Here is a 13,129-nt window from a genome sequence, read left to right as displayed (position 1 = left end):
TAATTTTATTTATGAGACAGAAATTGAATGTAACATAGATGCTCAGGATATTGGAGTAAAAAAATTGCAAATGTTCAGCCATGGTGTGATGTGATGACCCATGATTACAAGCAGTAGTCACAAGGTACAAATAAAGGCTTCACTATAAGTACCATTAGCCAGATACAGGCTCAAAGGCACAGGTATTACTGGACAGTTTTCTCTGGTTCTATAGAGCCAGAAACCGAAGAAAAACTACAGAATATTTTGGTCTTTCTCCTCTAGTTCATCCTATTTTTATCCCTGATGCAACAGGCATCAGTGGGGAGAATTGATTGAGAAAAATTGATTGAGAAAAATTGGTGGGAAATCACCATGGTAACAAAAGGATTTTGACCTCGTTAATCTTTTTGAGATCTCTCTCCTGATTGGTCCCAAAACTTTTCTCTATTTTGCTACATATACTCAGCCATTCTGAGTCAACCACAGCTAAAGAATTCTATTCACATAAAAAAATTCCAGTAATGCACCTTGTTGTTTTCTAGCTTTCAGCTTGGACCAGGCTCTTGCTGCAGATTTTGAGAAGGAGTTGTGCCCTGGAAACGTGCAGATGAAAATGAAAAGAAAATGTCATCATGGTCAGGTAACTTGCTATGTTTCATCACACTCTTGCTCTGAATGAAACTGCTCCTGTTTGGGGTGCAAGATATTTTTTATTGCTACTTGCCATTGCTTCAGTTTTATATCTATCAATCAGGATTCATCCTTGGAGTTGTGCTTCTTCTGCAAGGATGTGGTATTACATTAGCCTTCAGTAACTGGCAGAAAGAGGAGACCTCTTGCTCCTCAATATGATTTGGGGAATCAGATCTGTAAATGAATTTTATATCAGGACAACAGTTCTCACTTGGCACCATGAGACTCTCTGGAACATTCTCTGGCATCCCCTTACTTAGTATGCCACTATTCTTTGAGAGTACTAAAACCCAAATATTGCAATTACCTTTTGTTATAATTTTGCTACCATCAAAAGTCTCAGGAGCTTTACATTACATTTCAATCCAAATTCTAACATCAGGTTTGCATTGTTATTATTGGGAACAAACATAGTTCTATAATCATAATTACACATCTGCATACTCCTTTCTTTAATGACAGTCAAAGCAAAGATTTGGCATATATTCCAATGAAAAATTTAACATATCAAAATTTATCTTTCTGATTTTGACTTTGAATCTCAATGTACTAAGGTTTCCAAAGACCACTCAGTTTTTCTGAGTCCTATTTTGTATGGTATTTTAGTTATGTTGATTTGTCATAGTTACACTTTAGAATCACAAAGCATTTTTTCAATTTTGATTATTTGTTATCATCATGTGGGAATTGGGTATTCGGTGGTAATTTTATAAAATTCAAATTTCTGTTCTTTCTCATACTCTAGAAACCTCAATTGCATATAATTTTTTCTAAATGTAGAAATTTGGAAAAATCTATTGATGATTATATGTTGGATATCTCATACTATATCATACATGGCTCATATTTAATGTTGGTATGTCATTAATTTTCAACTTAACTAAAATTTGTTTACAACTGTTCTTATCAAAAATTTTAACAAGTTTATCATCTATATTGTCCTGATAACTGTAAAATTAATTATATGGCTGAGGATCAGTAATTTGTGTAATTGTTCTGCCCATCATCTGTATACTTTTTGCTTCTATGTTCCTAACATAATGCTAAAATTTGAGGATTTATGAGATTTTGGGTCCCATTCAAGAGAAATGAATGTTTATCTGAATAACCAAACATGGAAGAATAGTTGAAAATATGTGCCAAAGAGAGGCTGGAATAGAATCATTGCAAGATTTATTGTGTATTGTACAACTTATGCCAAACAAGGTGATTGGAATTATTACAACAAACTTTGCTTGTTGTTGTAGAAAGTAAACACATATAAATGCAAATAATTGTTGAGGACCTAATCTTTTAAACTGTGAAAGGCAGGGATAAAAAGTGGATTGTCATAATCACAGATTTGATCTCAACTTCATTTGAGAAAGAATTCTACATATATAAAATCTGTTATGAAATTTATTGGTTACACTCTTGTACTGAAGGAAAAATAAGGTTCCGTTTATCAGGATGCTGATTGTTTTGGACGAGGGGCTTGACTATATAAATGTAGTAATGGTCAATCATATATCCTCCTTGTGGGATAGCTCATGTTTCCCCTGTATATACCACTAAGCTCAAATCCTACTCTCTTTGAACAAAATATTTTCATGAAAAATTATTGTAGGAAGAAGAAAAAGTTGAACATCTGACACACAAAAGGTGTATCCAAAACTATGTCCTAATATTTTGAGGTGTTTTGCTTGTGTAAGAAACTGAAAATACAGGGTTATCTGTAGGCAGACAGAAAGTGGTAGGGTATATGTCTGCTTTCATTTCCAGGCACATAGAATTTAATAATTTTTTGCATTTTTTCAAGCAATGGGATTCCCCAAATATTTCCAGGAAGGTATCATTTTACTTCTATTTAAAAATTGCAACTCTTGTCACCACTATTTCTTTGAAAATGTGTGTAATTGATATGCCTCTCACATGACTTAGAGACCTGTATAAAAATATAAAAGAATCATAAAGGAATGAATGATTTCTGTTTTATGTTTATCCCTGTTTCAAAGCATGGCCCAAAAGGGAAAATAGTTCAGTAATATTTATACTGACTATAAGGTGGAGAGATACCTATGATGCAGCGGTTGCTACTGAATAAACTGCAATTTTTTTTTGTGCAGAGAAAACTACTGTGATCAGTTTTATTTAGAAACCAGTGCCTTTTACATATAGAACAAATTGTCATATCCTGATTATTTAAGAATTAAGCCACATTTAAAAATAGCAATATTTCCTCCCACTTTAGTTTCACATATTTTTCAAAATACCCTCTGAAAATTCTGAAATATTTTTAAGTAACAATGTTCTATTATTATATGATATGAAGAAACAAACAATGCAACATTCAAAGCTTAAAGACCTTGTAACTCTTATTATTCTCTAATATAAAGAACAAGACACCATCAATAAGACAAAAAGGCCACCGACAGATTGGGAAAGGATCTTTACCTATCCCAAATCGGATAGGGGATTAATATCTAATATATATAAAGAACTAAAGAAGGTGGACTCCAGAAAATCAAATAACCCCATTAAAAAATGGGGCTAGGAGCTGAGCAAAGAATTCTCACCTGAGGAATACCGAATGGCAGAGAAGCACCTGAAAAAATGTTCAACATCCTTAATCATCAGGGAAATGCAAATCAAAACAACCCTGAGATTACACTACACTCCAGTCAGAATGGCTAAGTTCAAAAATTCAGGTGACAGCAGATGCTGGCGAGGATGTGGAGAAAGAGGAACATTCCTCCATTGTTGGTGGGATTGCAAGCTTGTACAACCACTCTGGAAATCAGTCTGGTGGTTCCTCAGAAAATTGGACATAGTACTACCGGAGGATCCCACAATACCTCTCTTGGGCATATATCCAGAAAAATGTCCCAACCGGTAAGAAGGACACATGCTCCACTATGTTCATAGCAGCCTTATTTATAATAGCCAGAAGCTGGAAAGAACCCAGATGCCCCTCAACATAGGAATGGATACAGAAAATGTGGTACATTTACACAATGCAGTACCACTCAGCTATTAAAAAAATGAATTTATGAAATTCCTAGGCAAATGGATGGACCTGGAGGGCATCATCCTGAGTGAGGTAACCCAATCACAAAGGAACTCTCACAATATGTACTCACTGATAAGTGGATATTAGCCCAGAAACTTAGGATACCCAAGATATAAGATACAATTTGCTAAACGCATGAAATTCAAGAAGAACGAAGACCAAAGTGTGGACACTTTGCCCTTTCTTAGAAATGGGAACAAAACACCCATGGAAGGAGGAACAGAGACAAAATTTGGAGCTGTGACGAAAGGATGGACCATCTAGTGATTGCCATATGCAGGGATCCATCCCATAGTCTCCAAACGCTGACACCATTGCATACACTAGCAAGATTTTGCTGAAAGGACCCAGATATAGCTGTCTCTTGTGAGACTATGCCGGGGCCTAGCAAACACAAAAGTAGATGCTCACAGTCAGCTATTGGATGGGTCACACGGCCCCCAATAGAGGAGCTAGAGAAATTACCCAAAGAGCTAAAGGGAACTGCAACACTATAGGTGGAACAACAATATGAACTAAGCAGTACCCTGGAGATCTTGTCTCTAGCTGCATATGTATCAAAAGATGGCCTAGTCGGCCATCACTGCAAAGAGAGGCCCATTGGACTTGCAAACTTTATATGCCCCAGTACAAGGGAAACCCATGGCCAAAAAGGGGGAGTGGGTGGGTAGGGGAGTGGGGGGTTGGTATGGGGGACTTTTGGGATAGCATTTAAAATGTAAACGAGGAAAATACCTAATAAAAAATAGATTAAAAAAATAATAAAAAAAAAAAAGAAATGCAAGTAAGGGATAACTTACAACACACATTTTTCCCCTCTGGGTGCTAATTGAATTCACTAAAAAGTAAGATCACATTCAGATCTCTCTCTGTTTAATATAAGGATTGTCTTTTTCAGTGCATATATTTTACATGGGAGTTTAAAATCATGCATAGATAAACTCAAATAATTTTATTATGCATTTTCTTTATTTCATAAATGAACACTATTTTCTTTATATCAATTATAGTATACCCTTCCAGTCCATCTCATGTCTACTCCACATACTGTCAAACTCAGCACTTCTACAAACTCAGTGGTTTGTGTATGGGTTTATGTGTGTTTAAGCATGTGTGTGTGTGTGTGTGTGTGTGTGTGTGTGTGTGTGTGTGTGTGTTAGTTAATGTCTCTCTATTTCTCTCTCTCTGTGTCCACCCTATCCAGTAATATAACCTGATCTGAGAGGTTTTAAAAATATCTCTCTCTCTCTCTCTCTCTCTCTCTCTCTCTCTCTCTCTCTCTCTCTCTCTCTCTCTCTCTGTCTGTCTGTCTTACCAACTGGAATTATATTAAATCATCTATCTTGTGATGAAACCCTAAATAATGTTGATTCATTGATTCCCTTTACCTTAGTAGTTAATATTTGTCTGTACTTTTTTGTCTATGGGTGAGGACTTTTGAAATGCTCTCCCTCTAGTTTTACATGATGCTAATTATGGGTTTTTGATTATTCACATAGCCTTAATAAATGACAGACCTTGAACATCAGTAAGTGAAAACAATTTCTATGCAACTCAGATCCAATTTCTTGTCACCTTAGGAAGACAATTTAGTATTTTAGCCATGGAAGTCCCCCAAATTAATCTCATCACTATACCTATGCAAGTCCCATGATTTGTGCTAAATACAACTTTGTGGTATAACATTTGGGTCACAATATACATAGCTCATTAAATAGCCCATTGCCTGTTTTTTTATGTTAGCACAATAAACTCGTTCATTAGCCAGAGAGAATATCATTGGAATTCTACATAGGTTTGTTTTGCAAATGTTAAGTAGAGTGTGAGACAATCTTTATATCGCTGCTACTGAAAAATATTTTTTAAATTATGTATTGTTTTGGGGGGTATTTTAATATAAATATTTTTCTTATAATTTTCTTTCTTCTATCCATCAAACATATTTTATTGGATTTCTTTAATATTCATGTCATTTTCACTAATAGCTGTTATATACAAATGTACATACATACATAATTTCTTTTTTGAGGCATACATTAACTGTAATCAGTAAATACTGTTAGTTGTATGAATGTGTGCTTTTAGTGATGACCATTTTGTAGTAGATAATAAACTGTAGTGTTCTTCCTTATAGAAAATTATTTCCTGATCTCACATTTCTTTAGGTGTCAGAAATACTGTACTGAATTTGTATGGAGGTTTCTGGACGTCCAGATACATATTAATATATGGATTATGGTGACATTTTGTTAATCTTTCTAGGTACCTATGGTTTTGAGATTTTATGCATGTAGATTGTGTATGTTACAAAAGACGTTTTGCGAAAAGCCAATGCTATTCTGATGGATATTATAATCTTTCTGACCACACTCTTCAATATTGACTAAAGGCTGGAATAAAAATATATTTTGTGGAATCATCTGTAAAGTTTAGGCAGACCACTGTAAATACTCTGCAGTTAGCCTGTGTAGTAATTTGCTTCTTAGCATAGTAAAACTCATAATTATACTGAAGGTGATAGTTAAAGTTTGTCTGTGGGTATAAATACAGGTAGATATTATATTGTTTCAGAGAATTAGCAGGTAGAGCTTTTCCTTAACAGTTCATAACATTACATGGCATGGAACTTTATTGATCATAATTTCTCTCACATTGTGTGATGTAATATAAATTACACAGCAGACATGTAGTAAAAATTAAGATGTGAGCCCTGTGCAACTAAATAATAATAATAATAATAATAATAATAATAATAATAATAATAATAATAATAATAAAAGAAGCAACGACCACACAAACAAAAAAAATACATGAGCACAAGTAGAAAGAAGGGAAGAAAGAAGAAATTGAATGACATACCATTACGTGTTGGAAAAGACCTGAAATGTCAGGACCACAGTAGGATGAGGGACATTGTAGAATGGAGTAAAATAATTCTTATTTTTAACATGTGTTATACTTTTAGTAATAATTGAATGATTGCATTCTATTCTTATTATTTGGAAACATATAATTTCAAGCTATAATATTTTTTTACACATCAACATTAATAATCAAGGTTCAATGCAAAATTAAACCCATGTTATACATTTGAACATATTAATATAAATTATTGCTTCTCAAGGGAAAGTAAGTCAGGGATTATTGGAAAGTATATTCAGTGCCAGAGTGTACTTTGTCAGAAGGTTGGTTCACTTATTACATGAAGGGTATAAGGCAGTATTAGGTACTTCTTGTATTGAGCTACACATGTGCTGCTCACAGAAGAAGTCATAAACAGAGTCATATCTCCTAAAATTTTAATCAAGTATGCAAATTCTAAAAGTGATACTTCAGGATAACTTTATAGAAAGGCATCAGAGTTAGGATGGAGGAAACTTCTAGTAGCTGTTGGCATTCGATGAACTAGTTGCAGAAGGAATGTAATACTTTTCAGGGAAGATCAGCATCAGAGGATATTTAAGTTCCTGTTGATCTCTCTGCAGATATCACCAGTGATAAATCAGCTGAGAGTGTATTAAAAGAGATCAAATTAAGTGCCAATGGATTATTAAAGATATTGTGGATAAGCCTAATGTACTATGTGTAATGGTTGCATTTTAATACATTATATGACTTATGGATATTAAGTTAAATACTTAGAAAATAATGGCAGCTTAATAACAATTCTGGACGTTCTAAAATACATACCATACACATGTATACAATGTGGTTCTCTACATAAAAATATCACACGCATGTATGTACACACAAAGAAAATATTGTAGTATATCTAGAATTTGGATATTTCTTTTCTTACATAAACTCCTCATTTTGTTTACTATTATAATGCAAAACACAGTGTATTATGTGGTAAATAGCTTCATGAAACTGCACATGAGTATGCCTTAAGATATTTGAATAGCATTGTTTGTAATTTGAAATGTACATGAATATATGAAATATTGTGATAAACGTCCAAATAAACAAAGCTTCTCAGGATATGGGACAGGGAGATTACAAAGGTTCAGCTCTGCAACTGCATTTGTCAGTCAGCGACTACAAGCAGCCGTACCTAGACACAAATAGAGGCTTTATTATAGGTGCCATTATCCAGATACATGCTCAAAGGCACAAGCATTACTGGACAGTTTTCTGTTTTTAATAAGAGATAGAAAACAAAGAATAACCGCATAGCATTATACTCATTCTCCTTCTATGTCATCATTAATTTTTTTTAATCTTTTTGTATTTCTGATGCAACAGGCAGGGAGAGGGGAGAAAAGATGGAGGAGTATTGATGGAAAAATCTCCATGGTAACAACAGGATGTGTGTCTTCTTTATCATTTTTGAGACCTCGTTCCTGATTGGTCCCAAACCTTTTCTCTATTTTCCTACGTACACTCAGCCAGTCAGAGTAACCCTCAGCCAAAGAAATCTGTGCACATAAAAAATATTCCAGTAATGCTCCTGGTTGATGACTAGCTTTCAGTTTGTACCACGCTATTGGTGTATATAGATAACAGGCTGCTTTTTTTGTGAAGGAGTTTTGGTCTGGAAAGCTGCACATGAAAATGAAAAGAAAACGTCATCATGGTCAGGTAACTTGCTCTGATTCCTCACATTTCTGCTCTGAATGAAACTGATCCAGTTTGCAGTACAAGATATATTTTATCGATTCTGGTCATTGCTTCAGTTGTAAGATTCATCAATCAGGACTCAGCCTTGGATTTCTTTTTAATCTGTAAGCATGATGTATTTTGTCAGCCTTCAGTGTCTGACAGAGACAGGAGACCTGTTGCTCCTTATGAGTTTGAGGATCAGATCTGTGTAGTATTTTTATATCAGGACAGCAGTTGTCACTTGGCACCATGAGATTTTCTGGAACATTCTCTGACATTACCTTACCACTACACTCTGAGAGTATTAAACCCAAATACTGCAATTCTCCCTTATCATCTCTTGCTACCAATAAAGGTCTCAGATGCTTTATATTACATTTCAATCCAAATTTTAACATCAGGTTTACTTTCTTTTTGTTTGTAAAAACAATGTTCTATCTTCACACTCATCTGCCTATTTCATTCTTTAAGGACATACATAGCAATGAGATTGTAGATACTCCAATTAAAAAGCTTACCATTCAAAATTTATTTTCTTCTTTTTTTAACATTCAATATTAGCATACTAAGCTTTCCAACTGCCATCCATTTTCCATGAGTCATATTATATATGGTAGGTTACATGTATTGCTTTGTCTCAGTCACCATTAAGTATCACTGCACAAAATTTCTCAATTGCGTTTATTAGATATCATCCTGAGGCTCTTGTCAATTCTGTGGTAATTTTATAAAATTCAAGTTTCTGTTATTGTTAATAATCCTGGAGCCTCAGTTGCATTTAATTTTATCTAACTATTGATTTTTGGAAGAGTCAAATGATGCTAACAGGTTGGATCTATCAAGTTACATAATACTTGGATTATATTTAATCTTGGCATCTCATTAATTTTGAACTTTTTTTCCTCTTTTTTTATTAGATATTTTCCTCATTTACATTTCCAATGCTATCCAAAAAGTCCCCCATAACAACCCCCCCAATCCCCTACCCACCCACTCCCCCTTTTTGGCCCTGGCATTCCCCTGTACTGGGGCATATAAAGTTTGCACGTCCGAAGGGTATATCTTTCCAGTGATGGCTGACTAGGCCATCTTTTGATACATATGCAGCTAGAGACAAGAGCTCTGGGGTACTGGTTGGATCATATTGTTGTTCCACCTATAGGGATGCAGTTCCTTTAGCTCCTTGGGTACTTTCTCTATTTGAACTTTTTTTTTCATTTTTTATTAGGTATTTAGCTCATTTACATTTCCAATGCTATACCAAAAGTCCCCCATACCCACCCCCCCCCACTCCCCTACCCACCCACTCCCCCTTTATGGCCCTGCCATTCCCCTGTACTGGGGCATATAAAGTTTGCAAGTCCAGTGGGCCTCTCTTTGCAGTGATGGCTGACTAGGCCATCTTTTGATACATATGCAGCTAGAGACAGGAGCTCCGGGGTACTGCTTAGTTCATATTGTTGTTCCACCTATATGGTTGCAGTTCCCTTTAGTTCCTTGGGTGCTTTCTCTAGTTCCTCCATTGGGGGCCCTGTGGTCCATTCAATAGCTGACTGTGAGCATCCACTTCTGTGTTTGCTAGGCCCTGGCATAATCTCACAAGAGACAGCAATATCTGGGTCCTTTCAGCAAAATCTTGCTAGTGTATGCAATGGTGTCAGCGTTTGGAAGCTGATCATGGGATGGATCTCTGGATATGGCAATCACTAGATGGTCCATCCTTTCATCACACTTCCAAATTTTGTCTCTGTAACTCCTTCCATGGGTGTTTTGTTTCCTATTCTAAGAAGGGGCAAAGTGTCCACACTTTGGTCTTCGTTCTCTTGAGTTTAATGTGTTTAGCAAATTGTATCTTATATCTTGGGTATCCTAAGTTTTGGGCTAATATCCACTTATCAGTGAGTACATATTGTGAGAGTTCCTTTGTGATTGGGTTACCTCACTCAGGATTATGCCCTCCAGGTCCATCCATTTGCCTAGGAATTTCATAAATTCATTCTTTTTAATAGCTGAGTTATACTCCATTATGTAAATGTACCACATTTTCTGTATCCATTCCTCTGTTGAGGGGCATCTGGGTTCTTTCCAGCTTCTGGCTATCATAAATAAGGCTGCTATGGACATAGTGGAGCATGTGTCCTTCTTACCGGTTGGGGCATCTTCTGGATATATGCCCGGAAGAGGTATTGCTGGATCTTCCGGTAGTACTATGTCCAATTTTATGAGGAACCGCCAGACTGATTTCGAGAGTGGTTGTTCAAGCTTGCAATCCCACCAACAATGGAGGAGTGTTCCTCTTTCTCCACATCCTCGCCAGCATCTGCTGTCACCTGAATTTTTCATCTTAGCCATTCTGACTGGTGTGAGGTGGAATCTCAGGGTTGTTTTGATTTGCATTTCCCTGATGATTAAGGATGTTGAACATTTTTTCAGGTGCTTCTCTGCCATTCGGTATTCCTCGGGTGAGAAATCTTTGTTGAACTTTTAAACATTTGTTTAGCACAGAAATTGTTCCTTTCAAAGTCCTTAAGCAGTTTATCATCTCTAATGTCCTGGTAACTTTATAGTTAACTATAGAGTTGAAGCTAAGTAATTTGTCATATTGTCTGTCCATCATATATATTCTTTTTGCCTCTATGTATCTAACATAATGCTAAACTTTGAAGATTTATCAGATTTTGGGACATATTAAAGAGAAATTATTGTGCATTTGAATGACCAAGCAGTGTATTTTAGTTGAAAATGGTTAAAGACAGATGTTTACTTGAATTTTTGGAAGCATTATTAAATATTGCACAAGTGATGCCTAACAAGTTGAGTGGGAAAGAACACAATAGCCTTTGCCTGTTATGGTAGAAGGTAGTCATGTATAAAAGCAGGTATTTGTTGAGGCCCTAATATTTTAAATTGTAAATGGCTGTGATGTTGATTTGTTGCCTTCATAGTATTTTTCTCAGATTCCTTAGGGGAAAGATTCTAAATGAAAAAAAAAATAGGCATAAAAGAAAAATCTGTTATCAAATATATTGGTTACATATCTTTAGTGAATGAAAAGGAAGGTTGTGCTCTGATAGTTTTGAGTGATAGACTTGGATATATAAATATAGGAGTAGTGAAAATACATCCTCATTGGTAGCTAGCTATTATATGCTCTACAGGTACCACTAGGAAACCACTAAGCTCAAATCCAAGTCATTTTGGAATCTTGCATTTTTCACAGTTAGAAGAGCCAATTGTTGTGACTTAAAATTCAATCAGGGTATGAGTGTTTACACAGAAATAAATTTTTATTGGATTAAATGTCCATTCGCGTGGAGGTAAGAATTGATGTTTATTTTTATGTGTCACTTATAGAAATATTTCTGAAAAAAGAGGTCATAATCTCCAGTGAAGAAATACCTGGTATTAATTGTTTAAATGTAATACCAGTTAAAATCCTCTACATTTGTGTTCATTATTATCAACTATTACTATTTTCCATGTCTATTAATTCAGGTGTCTATTTCAATATTTTCTTTTTTGTCTTTTATTTATTTGTTTGTTTGTTTGTTTTACATTCTAGATTTCATTCCACCTGGTCTATCCTCAAACTGTTACATATGCTATATATCCTCCCTACCCCTGCCTCCTCATGTATGTCCCAACACCCACAACCCATTCAACCAGTTCTCTAAACTTCCTGGGGCCTCCAGTGTTTTGAGCAATAGGTACATGTTCTCGGACTGAACCCTGACCCAGCAATTCTCTGCTATATATGTTTTGGGGGCCTCATTTCAACTGGGGTATGCTGCCTGGTTGGTGGTTCAGTGTTTGAGACATCTCAGCGGTCCAAGTTAGATGAGACTGTTGGTTCTCTTACAGGGTCGCCCTCCTCGTCAGTTTCTTCTAGCCATTCCCTAATTCAACCACACTAGTCAGCAGCTTCTGTCTATTGGTTTAGTGCAAATATGTGCATCTGAATCTTTCAGCTGCTTTTTGGGTTTTTCATAGTGCTGTCATGATAGCAAACTTTTGTGAATACTACAGATCCTAAGTAATAGTGTCAGGCCTTTGGCCCTCCCCTTGAGCAGGATCCTAATTTGGGCCTTTGCTGGGGCCCCCTCCCCTCCCCTTTTCTCCTATTGTGTTAAATATCTTCTTTATTTACATTTCAAACGCTATCCTCTTTCCTAGTTTACCCTCAGATTCCTTGGAGGAAGCATTCTAAATGAAAAGAATCTGCTATCAAATTTATTGTTCACATAGCTATACTGAATGAAAAAGAAAGTCTGTTTCTCGGGGTTCTGATGGTCTTTTACTTGGGGCTGGGACACATAAATATAGGACTAGTCAAAAATATACCCTCATTTGGAGATAGCTCATATATTCCCTTTAATTACCACTAAAAGACCATGAAACTCAAATTCTAGTCACTTATGATTCTTGAATATTTCACAGTTAGAAGTGCCACTCTACCTGTATCTGACATCAAGTTCAATCAAGGTAAGAGTGTTTTACATAGAAATAAAGTTCTTATTGGATTAAATGTCCATTCAGGTGGAGGGAAGAATTGATGTTTATTTTTATGGGTCACTTATAGAAATACTTGTGGAAAATGAATTCAAAGACTCCAGTGAAGAAACACTTGGTATTCATTGGTTAAATGTAGTATCTTGGAAAATCATCTATATTTCTGTTTATTTTTATCAGTTATTACTATATTCCATGTCTATTAACTCAGGAGCCCATTTTTTAAGTTTCATCATTTGCTTCACTTTTGAATTTTACTTAAAAAAATACACAGCAGATTTCAATAAGGATTTT

General features: G+C 35.5%; 1 long non-coding RNA gene across 1 annotated transcript in view; it reads left to right on the top strand.

Moving 5' to 3' along the window:
- A230006K03Rik (RIKEN cDNA A230006K03 gene) overlaps nt 1-13,129 on the top strand; it is a 301,385-nt gene that overhangs the window by 238,311 nt on the left and 49,945 nt on the right. The window contains exon 3 of the long non-coding RNA NR_168893.1: nt 525-622. This is a non-coding gene — a long non-coding RNA (RIKEN cDNA A230006K03 gene). The remainder of the gene's footprint in view (nt 1-524; nt 623-13,129) is intronic.

The sequence above is a fragment of the Mus musculus genome, chromosome 7 (genome assembly GCF_000001635.26).
Source record: "Mus musculus strain C57BL/6J chromosome 7, GRCm38.p6 C57BL/6J".
Classification (NCBI taxonomy): Eukaryota; Metazoa; Chordata; class Mammalia; order Rodentia; family Muridae; genus Mus; species Mus musculus.
The sequence above is the reverse complement of the archived record's forward strand: the minus strand, read 5'-3'. Positions and strand labels throughout refer to the sequence as shown.